The following is a 17,637-nucleotide window of genomic DNA, read 5'->3' on the forward strand; positions in this document are numbered from 1 at the left end:
TAGTAGATAATAGATTTCTGCTCCTCTTGTGTTAAAGTTTATTTCTTCCCCAGTCGAGTTGAGTGTGCATTTCCTTAGTGAAATCACTTTTCTTGCATGATTCAAGTACTTCAGTTTTATCCTGACTTACTCGTATCCCATGCAGATGTTTTGTTTCCCCGGCTGAGTCTTTCCATTTTGTATGGAATTCCTCGAGTCCCCAAGTAGTTTTAAGTCGTAACCTGGCCTACGCATAATTCCTTTTTTTCCCCAGAGTCTCTGTCTCCCAAGTGAGTTTTCCTTACGGAATGCATTATACTCCTGTGGACTTTCGGTCTCTCTGCTTTCTTTTCCTTTGTGGCAATATTTCCCCACAAAGAATTTACCTTTACATTCATATCATATGCATCATGAGGTCTCTTTGGGACCAAAATATGTTTCTCTATGTTGTTATTTAAGCCCATTCTACTGAGTCGACATGAAGATTTTAACCTTCGCCTCCTCAGTTAGAATGTCCTTAAATAGGGGCAGCTGTAAGACCCCAATTTTGACCCTAAGATCCCTCATGCAATTTCATCATATGCATTAGCATTCGGATCATACCTTGGCATCCTCATTACCCCTCTTTCATTGGGTTTGTGTTGGGAGAGATCACCAAGCACTATGTGATTGTATTACACTTGTACGTTATCATTTTACTAACCAAAATACCAAAAATATGTCTTTGCATTGGCCTAAATCTTTTGTAGGTAGGGCATAATTACCATTGATTCATCAAGTTCATATCTGGGGTTTGAGACCCTCATGACAAAGAGCACAACCATGAATTGATTCAAGAATGGTTATGAGCATCATATATGAGTTTCATTGATTCCTACATGTTATATTGATCAATTTTTTCTCAAGAGTTTGGAGGTGATTTTCCTAGGAAACCCTAGTTTGACTGGGTATCTTGAGTAACTTCTCCAACAAGCTATCTCACCAATTGATAAAAAATTTCAAGGGACACTTCAAAATTCATCATCTTATGCATATATGATCTACTATGATCCAAGAAAGTCTAAAGAATTGAAAGTTAGCAAGTTGGTTGATGGTGGTTGGCCAGATGAATTCATCTAATCAAAACTGGGTCTCCCTAGACCCTATCTCCTACAATTTTCACCATATGAAAATTATTTCAAGAGTAAAGTTACTCTAAATAACATTCCAAACAACTTTCATGTTGAGACCTAGAGCTAGTTTTCTTGGAATATCATTTTCTATGTTGAAACATTATAGGTCATTTTGTCTAAACCCTAATTTGAATGTCAACTTCCCAAGGCCATAACTTCTTCAATTTTTATGAGATTAAATATTTCCAAGTTGCACAATAAAATTCAAGATGTCTACTGCAATTTTGATGTTTGGAGTGAGAGCTAATTCAACTTTTATGAGCATGTGATATGAGGTTACATTATAGGTCATTTTTGACCTATACCATTGAACAAATGATTTTTCCATACTTCAAAAATGCATAACTCTATAATTCTAAATCCAAATTACATGAAATTAGTGACCATTTTGAATTTATTTGAAATAGATACAACTTTGATGCAAACACTTTTTTCATTTGAATCTCACATAAAAAGTTAAGCAAGGTGGAATATGGAGGTATATGGCTTGATGCATTGCATCATGGGCCTGTACATGCCCATGCACTCGTGCCATCCACATTGCTAATTTTGGACATATTTTGAAATGTGCAAATATCATTCCATTTGGCTATAAATAGAAGGCTTCTGAGCTCATTTGAATCATACTTTGCGCGCCAGCTTTGCCCCCCATTGAAACCGTCTCATTCTAAAGGAAAACCTGAGAAATTTCAATTTGAAATTTGAGTTTGAATCTCAACTGTTGGAGATTCAAGAACTCCGGGATCCAAAGCCTTGCAACCTCTCTAATCACTTCCTGCTCGCTTCTCAAGTGTGACCAGATCGTGTTTGGAGCAAGCAACATCAAGAACTGCATAGCATTGAAGGTAATTTTCAGAAAACTTCATCTCTTCGATTCTCACTCAATTCTACTCAATTCTCTTGGATCTTTGGTTGTCTGAAGTCCTACCAATGTAGGCAAGAAGATTGAGTTGCTTAGAGGTCAAATCGAAGCAACTCAGTTGACACACCTCAAAATTCAACTCCTCATATCTTTTTATATATTTGGAGCTAGTTGAAATTGAGGTCAGATTCGTGCTCTACGCCATTTTTTCTTTCAGATCATGTCCTCCTTTTTTGTTTTAGTGATGGTTGAAGGTGGACCAGTCCATTGAGGTCCACTAGAGAAGAAGACCGGAGTTACAGCTCCGGTAGTGTGTTGGCATCTCTCCCAGCCATAGGATCCAGTTGATTTGTTTTAATCTCACGCGTTGGTTCTAAATACGATCTCTGCAGCGCATTGACTAATGTCCATTATGGAACGCACGTTGAGGACCACTTGATCTTCCACCTCAATTAATGAGGGAGTTCAAGTGGTCCACGTTTTTTTCTATTTTCTGATTTTCATTTTAATCCTTTTATTTTCATTAATTCATACTAATTTTAATATTGATCCAAAAAATATGAGAGTTTCACCAAAAATTTTCAAATAATTTCCTCTTTCATATTTTGAATTAAAATTATTTTTTGGATCATTATTAATATTTTTCATAATTTAATTGATTTTATGATTATTTTTAATTGTTTAAAAATACTTTTAAGTCTTTAAAAATTCTGAAATTTTTTCTCCAAGGTCCCTTGACCTTGTTTGACCTATGATAAATCTCATGGCCATTTATTTGGGGTTTTGATGAGGTTTTAGGAATTTGACAAACCATATTTAATTTAAATGTATTATTTTAGTCTTTTTAATTTGAATAAATGCCAATTAATTATGTTGACCAATTGTGATGACTTGTTTGAGTTTGACTCTTGTTGTTGGCTCTTGGTCAAGGTTGATTTGACTTTGTCAAGTTAATATCATTGGATTTAGGGGATTGATGGAATGTACATTCCATCTCCCAAAATGAATGGATGATATTAATTTGGTAAAAGTCCTCCTTTGACCAATTTGAGTTTTGATCTATTCCCCCCCCCCCTCTTCATCTCATTCACCTTCTTTATGCATTGATCTCATTTGGCCTATGATATCTCAAAGTCCTAAGGCTAGTTGATTGAAAAATCAACATAAGTATGGATGAGATTAGGCCACCTCTTTTGCATTTTCTTTTTGTGTGTGGTATGTTTCATGAGCATAGTCCATTATACTATGTGTCTAACATGCATTAACACCAAAATTCTATTGCCCGACCTCAAATAGTTGTGACTTCTACATAAGTCCAATTACGGTTGTTTAACATAGCACTAAATTTTTGACACAAAAGGCATAGAATTCTAGTTATTGAGGTTGTAAGTCTCCCCTCTTTCATGGTATTGTGTGGAAACTTGGCCTTTTTCCTTCCTTTGGAAGATGTCTTGGCTCAAGGATCCATGCTTGTGATAAGTGGGTTGAGTGTTCTCCAAAGAATAACTTAAAAATGAAAAGCAAAAGCAAAACAATACTAACTTCTAACTCATTAACAACTAACTGTTAATTTCAAGCCATTTACTTTAAAGTCATTTAATTTTAGTCTTTATTCAATTGCCATTATTCGTACAATTCTAATTGTTTATGTTAATGCAATTTTCACTTTGACCATTTGGACCATATTGTGTGATATATCTTGTTTGTGTATACTTTGCTTGTTTGTGTGGTATTTGACCATTAGTGTACATAATAACAACAAAAACCCTAAAAAACTTTTGTGTGGACTGTTGGCTTGATCTTAGACATTTTGAACTTGTGACTTGTGGAATTCATCTGCTACATGGGCAAATTTGAAGAAGATCATGGAGTGGCTAAAGCTTGGATGCGGCTATCCTTATTTGATGTCTTTGCTCTTCAAGATTGATATAATTGTGCATTTCTGTGTTGCTTGATTTTAAATGTCCAAGGGAATCTGGGTTTCTATTGACATTCTTGTCTATTGGATTGCTACCCATTGGTCAGATCTTTTCAACCCTTAACTTTTAATTTTGTGCATAGGATTAGTCTCTTCATCTTCTCCCCATTTCTTTAATTTTAAAATCCCTCCCTCCTTTTAAAAAATCTTCTTTGTTTAAACTTATTTTGTTCTAAACTTTGACCACTTTGTAAAAAGATAGAAACTTTGGCCTTATGCCATTGCATTTTCAAACTTCTTTTCTTAAATCAAATTTGTAAATAAACTTAACTATACTTGACCTAAACTTTCAGAAAAGCCAAAAAGAACTAACTCATTCAAATCATTTTTTGGCCTTTGTGCCTTTCTAACATAATTTTGTTAAAAGCAATGCATCCACTTTGAAATTTGTATCACGAACTATGAGGTTTTCATCCCTCATTTTTATGTTGGTACGTAGGCACAAGACCTTCGATCTTGTCAAACACAAAAATATAATTAATGAATTCTTTTTTCATCCCTCCATTCTATTTGTTTGTAAACATCATTTTTGTACCAAATACATATGCACACAAAAAGGGCTCCCTAGGAGTACCTAGGACACTTTGGGTGCTAACACCTTCCCTCTGTGTAACCAACCCCCTTACCTGTAATCTCTGACATTTTTTTAGTTTTGATTTGAAAACTTCTTACTTTTGGGTTTTGTTCGTACTTTTCCCCTTTTCCCTTGGAAACAATAAAAGTGCGGTGGCGACTCTTGTTATTTGATGTCTAGCTTATCCATAGCTTGATGATCATGAATTTACCGCTACAGGGTGATTTCCGATGAAGGAAATGAGCGTGAGAGGAGAAAGAGACGGTCAGGGAAAGAACGTGAGAATGAGGGAGTTTTTCCCCCTTTTCCCCCTTTCTGATTTTCCTCATGGGCCGAAGACCATGGCCCAATGTCTCTTTGCTAACGCAGACCACCCACTGCTTTTTACATCCCCACTCTGGAATAAAAAAGTGAAAAAAATAACTATGGGCCATGCACTCTATAATAAGTTCATGATTTCAATGATGATCTGTTCTTGAATTTCTTAGTTTGTATGAATTATGTTTGACCTAGTCTTCTTGCATGATCCCCTCTTTTGATTTAATTGATTGATTAAATACATTTTTGGTCAATTAAATAATTTGATAAATTTAGGGAATTAAACATGTTACTTAATATTTTCGATTAATTAATTGTATGACCAAAACCCTAGAAAATAGGTAAAAAATTGCATGACGACATTAGGGTTTTCCCATCTTAATCATGTCATATAAAACTAAGATTATTTTTTGCAAATAAATGTAAAAACACCTTTTGGTTATATAAGAGAAGTTTGTGATTATCTTGAAAATAGAAAATTCACTTTCTTTTACTCATGGTTTTAATCCTTATTACATTTCTTCCATTCATCACTTTAATCTTGATGGTATTTTTAAATTCATGAATTGTGATTGTGGATTATATCTTGAATGGTTTATTTTTTCCTCTTGAATAATTCATATGTGATCATGATTTAATTTTTTATGGTGTATGATTATCCCCCATTCGGGTCAAACGTACCCCACTCCCATGAACGTGTGATAATTTTATGGATTTCCGTTTTACCTTTTTCTATGTTCGTCCATTAACTTATAAATAACTAAAAACGACCTAAAAAGAACCTTCTCAAAAGAACAAAAAGAAAATTGATCAACGTCAAGTTCTTTCCAAATCAAGCTTAATTGAATGCAACGCGAGTGATTAATCAAACGTCAAGTACCTATTCCATTTAATTCACACAATTATCATAGTCAATTTCAATCACTTGATCCAAATTCTAGTCATTTTCAAAACATTTTTACAATAAACCATATGAAAAAGGATAGAGTGTACGTACTTTTTCACACCATTTGTCAAGTACTTGGATTGTCGGTCTTTCTTAGCTTGTGGTCCAATACTTGTCTTCCATTCAAAAAACTTAAAAATAAACATGTTTAATTCAGTCCTCATAGGATGAAAAAGAGAGGTCAGAATGCACTTGTCCTTTCAGGTACCAAGTAATCTGATTGTCGGTCGTACTTAGCTTGTGGTTAGATTCTTGTCTCCCTCTAAGTACTAAAGATTAAATTTGTCTTACAAATTTCATAAACAAAACCTTTTGGGATGAAAAAGAGAGGTCATGATGCACTTTTCCTTTCAGCTCCTGAGCATTTAGATTGTCGGTCGTACTTAGCTTGTGGTCTGATACTTGTCTCCCAATTAAAATCAATCACAACCAATCAAATTCAATTTTTCTCCTTAGGGCATTCAAAAGCTTTTCATAAATGACATGTTATTTCTATTCTACCACAATACAAACAATGTTTAAACCTCCCACGCGAGAGTATACACATAATGTTTAACTGCTAGAACATGAACGTTAACATCGTTCAATAAAAACAACCAACAAACACTTATTTTCTACCCCACGAACTACAGGGCTCTTATTTTCACATTGCACAATGAGAATACGTAGGCACAATATTTCAAAATCTTGACGAGCAATTTAATTAAAAATTTATTTTCCCCTTAATTAGAACCAATCGTGGGAAACCTTTAGATAATAACACCCATTTGCGTAAAAACAATAAAAACGGTTCTCGTTGAGTACAACGGATGTGAGGAGTGGTAATACCTTCCCCTTGCATAATTGAATCCCTAACCTGAATTTGGTTGCGACGACCATCTTCTTTTTTAAGGGTTTTATCGATATTTCTCCTTTCCTTTGGAATAAATAATGTTCGGTGGCAACTTTGTATTTCTCGCGGTACGATAATACTATCATAATCACAATATATCTCAAAGAATTTCCATACAAGCTCATTGAATTATAATTATGAAATTATTCCTCATCCATGCCCTCGGCACTTCGTAGATGGGATGACTCATCTCATGTGACTACCAATTCACGAGTACACAACGATGTACCTCTTAAATTTGAGCATCACTACTTAAGTTAATTCCATAACCTAAGTTATTTTTAACAATTATATTTACCTAACTATAACTCTAGGTTTACTCTCATTTATCAATATGGATCTTGCTTCATTTATTTCTCATTCAATACATATACATCATAGTATAATACGTGAAGTATACATAATCATTCATTACCATTATCCAAGTAATACTTGGAACACAAACATGGTTTTGCTTTACCAAAAGGTAGAGAATTGGACTAGATTTCCAATGTATTTGACCTCACATCAATCAAAGTTTTGGATCCCGTTTTATGGTGGAAATAAGGAAACATATCATTTTTCAAAACATCAGAACCCCCGCTTAGTGAGATCCAGGCGAGGCAGGGCATAAATCCTAAAGTTGCAGATTTCTTCTTCCTTGCTTAGAGAGTTCTCGCCTAGCGATATTCAAGCGAGAGCTAAGCCAGGCCAGTCAGAATGCCATTTTTCTCCAAAATCATCTCTCTCATTTATAGAGACCTTCACTCTCTTAGCGAGGATGATAGAATAAATTATGCATCAAGGTACTGAGGGAAAACAAATTCTCTTGCTTAGAGAGAATGACATATTTCAACCAATGAATAAATGTAGTAGAGAGGGAAAACAGCCAAACATATCAATAAGTGTCATCATGATACACCCAAAACACCAACTAACACGGTTTAACATAATTAGGTATGCAAAAATAGAAAAATGATCATATATAAACCTGGATTTCACACAATTAACAAGTTTTCACAAAAACCTAATTCCCAAACATGATTTTTCCCCACCCAAGGCTAGGTTTAACTAGGAACCTACCTTGAATCAAGAAGATGATGAGATATGGAGATGAGTTCTTGATGATCCAAGCTCTTGATTTACTCTTCCAATCTTTTTCCTCTTTTTCTTTCTTCTTTCCTTCTCTTATTCTCTTTCGCTTATTTCCTTTTACTAACAAATGGTAAGTCGTTGGTAAGAGAGAGAAGAGAAAATATCTTAAATTGAGATATTTCTTTTCATGAGTAATTGGCCATTCATTAATGTTACCAAAATTTCCTTTCTTTCACAGATTAATAAAGGTCAAAGGAATTGAATAATAATTAGACTAATTTGAATTCACTAATTAACCTATTTGTCCCAACTGACAAAGAATATGGCATTCAGGAACTCAATTTGTCTCAACTGACAAGTTATAAAATATTTAAGATGATATGGATATTATAGAAGTGATTGTAGCTCAACTGAGCAAGCACCTCAAAAGGGGGGGGGGGGGGGGGGGAATACAAAGTAGATGCCTTTGGTCATCTCAATTCCAAAGTCGATGCCCTATTTTCATATTTTGACAAAATGAGCGTAAAGGCTATAACCCTTGTTGCCTCAATCTACAATATTTTTGGAGTTATTGGCCATGTTGGTACTGAATTCTAGATGATAGTAACATGAGGGTTTGGTCAAGAAACTGCTAACTATATTAACAAAAATGAGACAGGAAACCCCTACTGTAATACTTATAATCCTTGATTGGGAGACCACTTGAATGTTTCAAAAATAATTATCCCCAACCAGTAATTACGTCCTGGTTTTCGAGGAAAAATGAGCGCTATAACATGCCGCAAGTGTACGAATGTGAAAAATAGTAAAAAGAGTTATCGAACCACAGAGACCAAAGGTTTATTGTCGAATTCCATTTTATCGGTGTATATCTAGAGTGGCCGAAAATACGTGTTTTAAGAAACAACTTAAATTAAAAGGATTTTTTTTTAAAATAGCTTAAATGAAGACCACTTAAAATACTCTGAGACAAACAGGACTTAGGGTTCATGATCCCCACTATGACACATTCATATAATCCTTTCACTTATATTTCGACAATTCTGACACGGTTATAGAAAATAGATAAATATGGGCAACGCCTACTTTCGTCAACGTGTTGCCCTGTCTTAGGCGAATAATTTAACTACTTTTGCAAGGCCAAGTTATTCGTCAAAGACATTTTTCTTTTCGCAACTATAAAATATGGAACCTTTCTCAATCGTGTCCAAGCACTTTTGTTATATCAGACTTAACTGTTTAAAAACCCGCTCTCAGATACCGATTCATATCCTTTCAGATTATGATCTATGCCTAAAAACTCTTTATTTTCGTACAAGTGTTGGAATGAAAAACTCAGGTTTTAAAATAACTCATAATTAAAATTCTCGTAATCGATTAGTGAACAATCATATGAATGGTCATGAGTTAGGCCTCATGACCCTTAGTCTCTAGTGGACTACTCATTCATGGTGAAGAACAATACAATCATGGCAATTACCGTAATAAAAAACATGATTAACAGTAAAATCATAATTTGACAATTGCAAAAAAGAATGAAAATAACCTGATTGACAATAATTCACTTGAATTGAGATGGATCCAGTGCTCCAATGGAGACTTGAGTACAAAGCAATACAATGAAATAAACTACGTAAAACTAGAATATAAACTAGATTTCTAAACTCATACAAACATTGAGTTTTTATAGGAAAATTCTAATTGTCGACTAAATCAGACATGCTAAATGCTTATCAAAGAGAAATAATTCTAAATCAGAAAATGCAAAGATCCTAAAACAGCAATAGGAAAGCCGAAAAAGGAAAGAAAAGCCAAGAATTTTCTTTTTCGTGCAATTGCTTGTAGCAGCTGCTACGATCGCATGTAGCGGGCGTTTGGAAAATGTATGGCAAAGTGGATAGGCATGCATGCTTCTACGACCCATAGAAGCTGCTACGGGTGGCCGTAGGAGCCCTTTTGAAAATGCATGGAGAAAAGTTTGTATTTTCTCCTTTTTCTGTGTTTTGTTCATTTTGGTTCATCTTTTGTCCGAGAGACTTACTTAAGCGTGAAAAACATCAAAAACATAATACCGAGTCTAAAAGATGATAAATTGAAAGTAAATCAAACGAAAATGGAAAAATAACAACAAAACTTTACTACTACAAATAACACATGTCATGTCAGATGCGAAATGAATTTCACCTCGGTTATAATGCCGAGGTAACGAAGGGTGACATGAAAAGTGAAAACTCTACCCCTTGATTAAAAAATAACATATGGGTTAGTTTAAATGGTTATGGGTTTTGAACCCCAGCAATAACTTTTTTATATTGTTTACATAGAATATTAAAGTAAAAACATATAACAAATTTTGAATCTAATTCATCATCATGATTATCAGTGAAGAATAAATGTTGAATATCTTAGGGAGGAATAAATGTTGGATCTTAGTTTTATTGAATCTTGGAAAGATCAAATGTTGGATTCAATATATTCTCTATGACTTGTGCATTCATTTTCTCTAAACAAAATAAATATACAGTTAAGAGATTATGTTAAAACACAAACCTTGAACCAATTTTTTTTCTTCTGCAATTGCAATCCATCACATAAATATTTTGCAAAGTAAATACACTCTAACCAACCACATATAAAATAAACCAAATTTTTTTCTGCTCTTGCAATCTCTCATATTGATGCTTTTACTTTATAAAATTTCGTGGCGCTCTGATTAAACATAAAGGGTTTCCGAACAAGATTTGAGTTTCTTGAGGATTCACCACTATCAAAATTTAATATTTATAATACTTTTATAATGAGGGTTTTAGGTTTCACGAAGATCACTAATGGTAGTGTATTGAGAATTGATACTCATTAAATGAATGGAAAAGATTTGTTTAAGGATGGTGAAGAAACTGAATAAACATGCTTATATTTTACCTCGGTTATTACTCAAAATCGGGGTTAAATGTGTTTCTTTTTATATAAAAAAATATGTTTCAACTCAAGTGTCACATACCTCTCGGTTTCTCTTAAAAACCGAGGGGAAAAAACTTTCTTTTTTATATTTACACTATTTACACAGAATATTAAAATAAATCGTTCAAACAAATCAATAGTTTGACAATGAATTCTTGGAGAACAACTTATCTTTTTAAATTTCTGATAAGTTATTTGTTCCAAATAAGAGATTTTTTTTGTACTTGGAATCCATCTCAGAGAGATTTGATTATCTTGAGCAAATGTTTTCACATGAAAGAGAACGTGAAAGAGAAATAGATGATTATTTTTAGAAATAATTTTCTTAATATTTTCAACCGAGGAAAGAAATAATGGTTTTCTCAATGTTTTTTATTTGATTGACAACATAGGAAGTTTATTACAAAAATACAACAACAACATCAACATCATTATTTGAGATAGATTGCAAGGACGGAAAAAAATTGTTCAATATTAAAGAACATTGAAGATTTTTTCTATCTTGCAATTAATCCCATAGAATGATGCGTAAGACTTTGGAGCAGCTACATATAAGTTAAGTTTATGATAAAATCTTATTAACGAGTGTTTTAATAATAAAATATGATAATCTAATCCCTCAGTTATTAAATATAACTGAAGGAATAGATCATAATTTTAAATTTTAAAAAAAAAGACACCACATTTAAAGAAATAAAAACATAAATCGATGATGATGGGATTCAAAGCATATTCTGAAATAGTTTTCCCCTACCGAGGGAATGTGGTATTTATTAAAAAATAATATAAAACATGGCGCACCTTGATATTTTACCTCGGTTTTTTGTAGGGTGAGGTAAAAGTTTTGTCATGAAATGTATTATTTGTAGTAGTGCTTGCTTATGAAATTTTTTAGATCAAGCGGTTCAATGATTGAAAAAGTTTACGAAAATGTAGCTATCGGTACTTATGCGTGAGTTTTTATTTTGATTAGTGAGACTATAGAGCCAAGTCTCCTTTTTAGACACCGCTCCAACTATGCTTTGTACTTAAGTATCATTTTCCAAAGTTTCCTTCCCTTTTCATTTGGATAATCAAATTAAGGCATTTGTATTTATTTTAATCATCGCATGCACAAGACCGGTTGGGAATTTTTGTTTAGACATCATTTATTTTTTTAGCGATGAAATTACACACTATTGTATGATTATTTCTTGTCCACTTTGGGACGACGTTTGGGATTCAACCACTGTTAGGCTGAATAACTAGGTGAGGGTTACCCAACTTAGAAGGTGCAGTCATTACCTTTTCATCATTTTGGTGCTAAAATTATTTAATTCTCAATGAATCATACATGCCATGCTAATCTAAATTATGTGAGATTGTCATGATAAACTAATTAGGGAGTACTTCTAAGAATTCGAGTACTATGGTCCAAATCTACATGTTGGACTTGCATCTGACTTTGGGGAGTTTAGGGTGTTTGAGTAATACCTATATTGTCAAACTTTACTAGTGTCCTTAGACTTATCCTCTCATCCCTCTAATTCTATATACTCTCCTGGTTTCCTCATGATCAAAGCTTTTTTAAGAAATTCTTTTGAACGGTCCTAATTCGGTTTTTTTCTTGAAAAAGTGGTATGTTTGAAATAAAAATTAACGAAAGCATCTAAGTGAACAAAAATAAAAAACACACAAAATAGAAAAATCAAAAGAAAAGTAAAGAAAATCATGGGTTGCCTCCCACTTAGCGCTTTGTTTAACGTCGTTTTAGCTCGACGGCTCATGAGTGTAAACACTCGTGGTGGTTCTTTCCAAATTGATTCATTAACCTTATTATCAATAATATTAGGTTTACATGCCCACTTATCAATCTATATCTCATATCCATTACTCTTTCTTTTCTTCCTTTTGTGGCGTGGTTCATACTTCTGAACCTGTGGGGATTGTTCTGGTTCTATCCTAAGTATCATATTTTCTAGTTTGGATTTAACCCTTTCATCCCCCACCTCAAAGTTACACCTTACCCTCTTAACACCAATAATTTTCCCAGTTTCATAGTCCTCTAGTTTTCTCTTTTTAGATAGAACCTCAAATAATGGTACATTGGTGCAGATTTTCTCCAATATCTCTGCATACCGTTTGGATTGGGTGCCTTCCTTGGATTCCACAAATTGTTTTGGGAAATAAATAAGTGGCTTGTAGAAAGAAGGGGTAATATAGGGTGCCTCCTTCTCTACCTCTTCGAAAACCTTCTTTTTGGATGGTGTCAGTGTATTTTCCTTAATATATACCTTTTTCTCACTAGAACTCTCCTTAACCTCTTTATCATTCTCCCTAAATTTTCAACTTTGTTTTCACTTATGTTTTGTAAAACATTCGCATGTCCCTCAAGGAAGGGTCCTAGAGAGGTGTGTGCAAGCTGGGAGATTTGGGTCTACAATTCCTTATTGTGAGTCACGAGGGACTCAACCATAATGTTCAGCTGCCTAAGGGCTTCACTAGTATGGAGATTTTGTTTCTAAACTCTTTATTCAGGCGACTTTTTGTCGCCACAAAACTTTCCATCATAGATTCCAAGTTAGAGTGAGATTGTGTGGTAATAAAATTCTCCATTAACATTTCAAGGTTGGATTGTTGGAAATCTGGGTTCCTCAGAATACTGGGAGTCGTTATTGTAGAAAACATTTGGGTGATCTATCCACCTTGGATTATATGTAGTGGGATAAGATTCTGCATGATTATTGTTCACATAATTGACCATATTTTGGAACGACCCCATGCATACCATAAAAGAAACAACGGAAAAGTAAAAGTTGTTTTAATCTCTATAACAAAATAGAATAATAAAAAACAGTTCTTTGCAGCGAGTGAACTATAGAAAAAAAAATTAAGACTCTAGTCTGTATGGTGACTAAATATAAATTCAATATCAAGCACAGTTAGACTCTTATCTTTGCGCAACTACAAAATATGGAACCTTTCGCAATCGCGTTCGAGCATTTTCGTTATGTCAGACTTAACTGTTTAAAAACCCGATCTCGAGTACCGATTCATATCCTTTCAGATTATGATCGGTACCTGAAAATTCTTTACTTTAATACAAGTGTTGGAATGAAAAAATCAAGTTTCAAAATAACTTATAATTAAAACGCTCGTAATCAATTAGTGAAAAATCATATGAATGGTCATGAATTAGGTCTCATAACCCTTAGTCCCTAGGGGGCTACTCACTCATGATGAAGAATAATACAATAAGGACAATTATTGCAATAAAAAACATGATTAACAGTAAAATCATAAATTTACAATTGCAAATAAGAATGAAAACAACTTGACTGACAAGAAATTCAGTTGAATTGAGATAGATCCAGTGCTCCAATAGAGACTTGAGTACATAGTAGTAAAGTGAAATAAAATACGTAAAACTAGAATAAAAACAAGATTTCCAAACTCATACAAACCATGAGTTTTTATAGGAAAGTTATAAATGTCGACAAAATAAAATATGTTCAATGCTCATCAAAGAGAAAATATTACAAATAAAAAAATGCAAAGATCTTAAGATAAAAATAGGAAATTCGAAAAAGGAAAGAAAAGTCAGGAAATCTCGCTGCCTACTACGCCCTCCCGTAGCAGGTGTCTGAAAAATGCATGGCAAAATGGCTAAGGTGAGCATGCTGCCACAGGTGGCCGTAGCAGCCCTCTAGAAATTGAATTGAGAAAATTATGTATTTTTTCCTTTTTCCGTGTATTTTTCATTTTGGTTCCTCTTTTGTTTGAGAAACTTATTTAAGCCTGAAAAACATCAAAAATATAATATCGAGCATAAAACATGATAAAATGAAACTAAATTGAATGAAAACGGGAAAATAACAATGTAAAATAAGTAATAAAAGCGATGCGAAAACCACTTATCACGCTACTACTCCCTAAAAGTTCAAACTCGAAATATTGATAGAAAATTTTATCGTAATTTAAATCTGACAAACAAGGAGTTTAAAAATAAGAACCTGAACATTATCCAAGTCCTTTGACAACTAACATACAAAGTTGATTATATAGTCATACATAACAAAATGTTGGAGACTCAAATCTCCCAAGTGGCTCAAAAACACGCTTATTCATGTGTCCCTTATGGAACCTTTCCCGGATAACTTGAACCTGACGCAAAGGGGCACTTGAATGATGTAGCACTAAGAAGTGGAAAACAATTAGAGATTTCTAGTAAGGGTGAAAATAAAATTGAGGAGAGTGATACAACCCCACCTACTAGTGAGGTTGTAGAAGAAAAGAAAGGACCTTATGTTGCCCCTCATTCGTACAAGTCACCCGTTCATTTTCTGTAGATATTTTCCAAAGTAAAAATCGAGGAAAAATTTAAGAAATTTGTAGAGATTTTAAATAAACTATATGTTAACATCCCATTTATAAAGGCTCCATCTCAAATGCCTTCGTATGCAAAATTTCTTAAAGAAATCTTATATAAGAAGCAAGAATTGGAGTATAATGAAGCAATAGTGCTGACATTAGACTATAGCACCATAATCCGAAATAAGCTGCCTCCCAAATTGAAAGATTTGATAAATTTCTCAATTCCTTGTGATATTGGAAATATGAGTTCTGAGTGTGCCTTGTGTGATCTAGAGGCAAGTGTGAACTTAATGCCCATATCAATATGTGATAAGCTTGACCTTGGTGAAATAAAGCCCGACAATATACTCATGCAGTTAACAAATTGATAGATAAAATACCCTTTAGGAATTATGGAAGATGTACCCATAAGAGTAGGACAATTGTTCATCCATATTTATTCTGTTATAATGGAAATGAAGGAGGATTTATAAACCTCCATTATTTTAGGGAGGCCTTTTCTCACCACTATTGGAGCCATCATTTATGTTAAGCGTACGAAATTAACCTTTGAAGTAGGTGAAAAAAATATTAAATTCTACCATCCAAACTTATAAAAAATTAGTTCTTTGAAGATTCTTATTTCAGTCTTGACATAATTGATTAATGTTTCAAAGAGTTCATATTTGAACCACCTCAAGACAAATTGAAGGTTTATTTGATAAGGAGCAAGAATCAAGAAGGTGAAATGTGCAAATAAATAAGTTGATGCATATGACAAATTGTTAGATAGAAACTCTATCTTGCGATTATAGCGGTAAATTCATGACCATTAAGCTATAGATAAACTTGATGTCAATAAAACCAGAGTCGCCACCGCGCTTTTATTATTTCCAAAGGAAAAGGGAAAAGTACGAACAAAACCCAAAGATGAGAAGTTTTCAAATCAAAACTAATAAAACGCCAGAGATTACAGGTAAGGGGGTTGGTTACATAGAGGGAAGGTGTTAGCACCCAAAGTGTCCTAGGTACTCCTAGGGAGCTCTTTTTTGTGTGTACATGTGTTTTGGTATAAAATGATATTTACAATAAATAGAGTGTGGGATGAGAAAAGAATTCATTAATTATATTTTTGTGTTTGACAAGACCTTCGGACTTGTGCCTACGTACTAACATAAAATGAGAGATCAAAACCTCGTATTTCGTGGCAGTCATTTGAGGAGGAAGAGTTGCAGGCGTTGGAGAAGATTGACTTTGAGCAGCTAGGACAGACTCCATCATGGAAGTCAAGCGAGCAATCTCGTCCTTCAACTCTCGGTTCTCTTGTTCCAAGTGTTCCATGATTCTCAGATGATTGGCACGAGTATTATATCGATGAGTCATCTTGGCTGAAGCGCAGAAGAATAACCAATAAGACATCTGGCGGAAGAAACACCTGCTATGCAAATGATTCATGAAATGCAATGCTTTGATTTTTATTTTCAAGGAATATATCATTTTATTTGCAAATATATAATAATAACAATTGTAACAATTTGATTTACCATAAAAAATCTCTTTTATTCATATAATTTGGAATGATTACATTGAGTACATTTTCACAAACCAAAGTACAAATACAAGAGAAAAGGAAACTACTCATCCTAAGGATCCCCTAACAACGATGTCAGATGATCTGGCTGCAGGCGCGTACTTTCTTCAGATGCGTCGGATCTCGGACTCAAAAGAAGTCTTCATCTGAGCCTTCTCGAGGACAAGCTGATCAACTATCTTCTTCCAAGCACCGGAAGGCTGAGGCATACTAGAGGAAGATAGACCCTCTGGCTCTCTCTGTCTTTTCACTGCTCGGTCTTCAAGAAGTTCAATAAGCGCATCTTTATCCTTAGACTAAAGCTACAACTCCTCATGCTTTCTGCTTAAAGCCTGGAACCACTCTTCCCACATATCTTTCTCTTGCTTCATCCTGGCGAGTGCGTCTTCCAACTCCTCTACATCCTAGTTAGGGAGAGTTAGTGGCTCAACCACAACCATAAACATATGTCTCTCACAAGCATATGACATCTTCAACTCCAAAGCTCTTTTTTTCACCCAAAGAGTGTAAGCTTCCAAAGCTACACAGTTGCCCGGACCAAGCTCGGATCTTCGTTTCCTATGCACATTATGCCAAACATGCATAATCTCTTGCTTCAAAAGTTGGGGATCTTTACCCTCTTGATAGAAAAAGCCTTCTAACTAAGTTTTATTAGGTTTGTCTCTTAATGGGAACCCAAGTTGACGATGAGCCAAAGCAGGGTTGTAGTTAATTCATCGTTGTGTACCAATGAGAGGCACATTAGAGAATTCACAACAACTATCAATAATCTCAAGGCTACCCAATGAAGAATCATACCAAACTATATCATCATTATTGAGGGACATAAGTCTCTGAGACCATGGTAGACATTGTTTGTTCTCCCCAAAAGCAGGTGTGTGAGGCAAGTGCGGAATAAACCACTTGTACAGAAGAGGAACACAACACACAATAGTCCCACCACCTTTAGAATTCCTCA

This window comes from Lathyrus oleraceus, chromosome 5 (genome assembly GCF_024323335.1).
Source record: "Lathyrus oleraceus cultivar Zhongwan6 chromosome 5, CAAS_Psat_ZW6_1.0, whole genome shotgun sequence".
Classification (NCBI taxonomy): domain Eukaryota; kingdom Viridiplantae; phylum Streptophyta; class Magnoliopsida; order Fabales; family Fabaceae; genus Lathyrus; species Lathyrus oleraceus.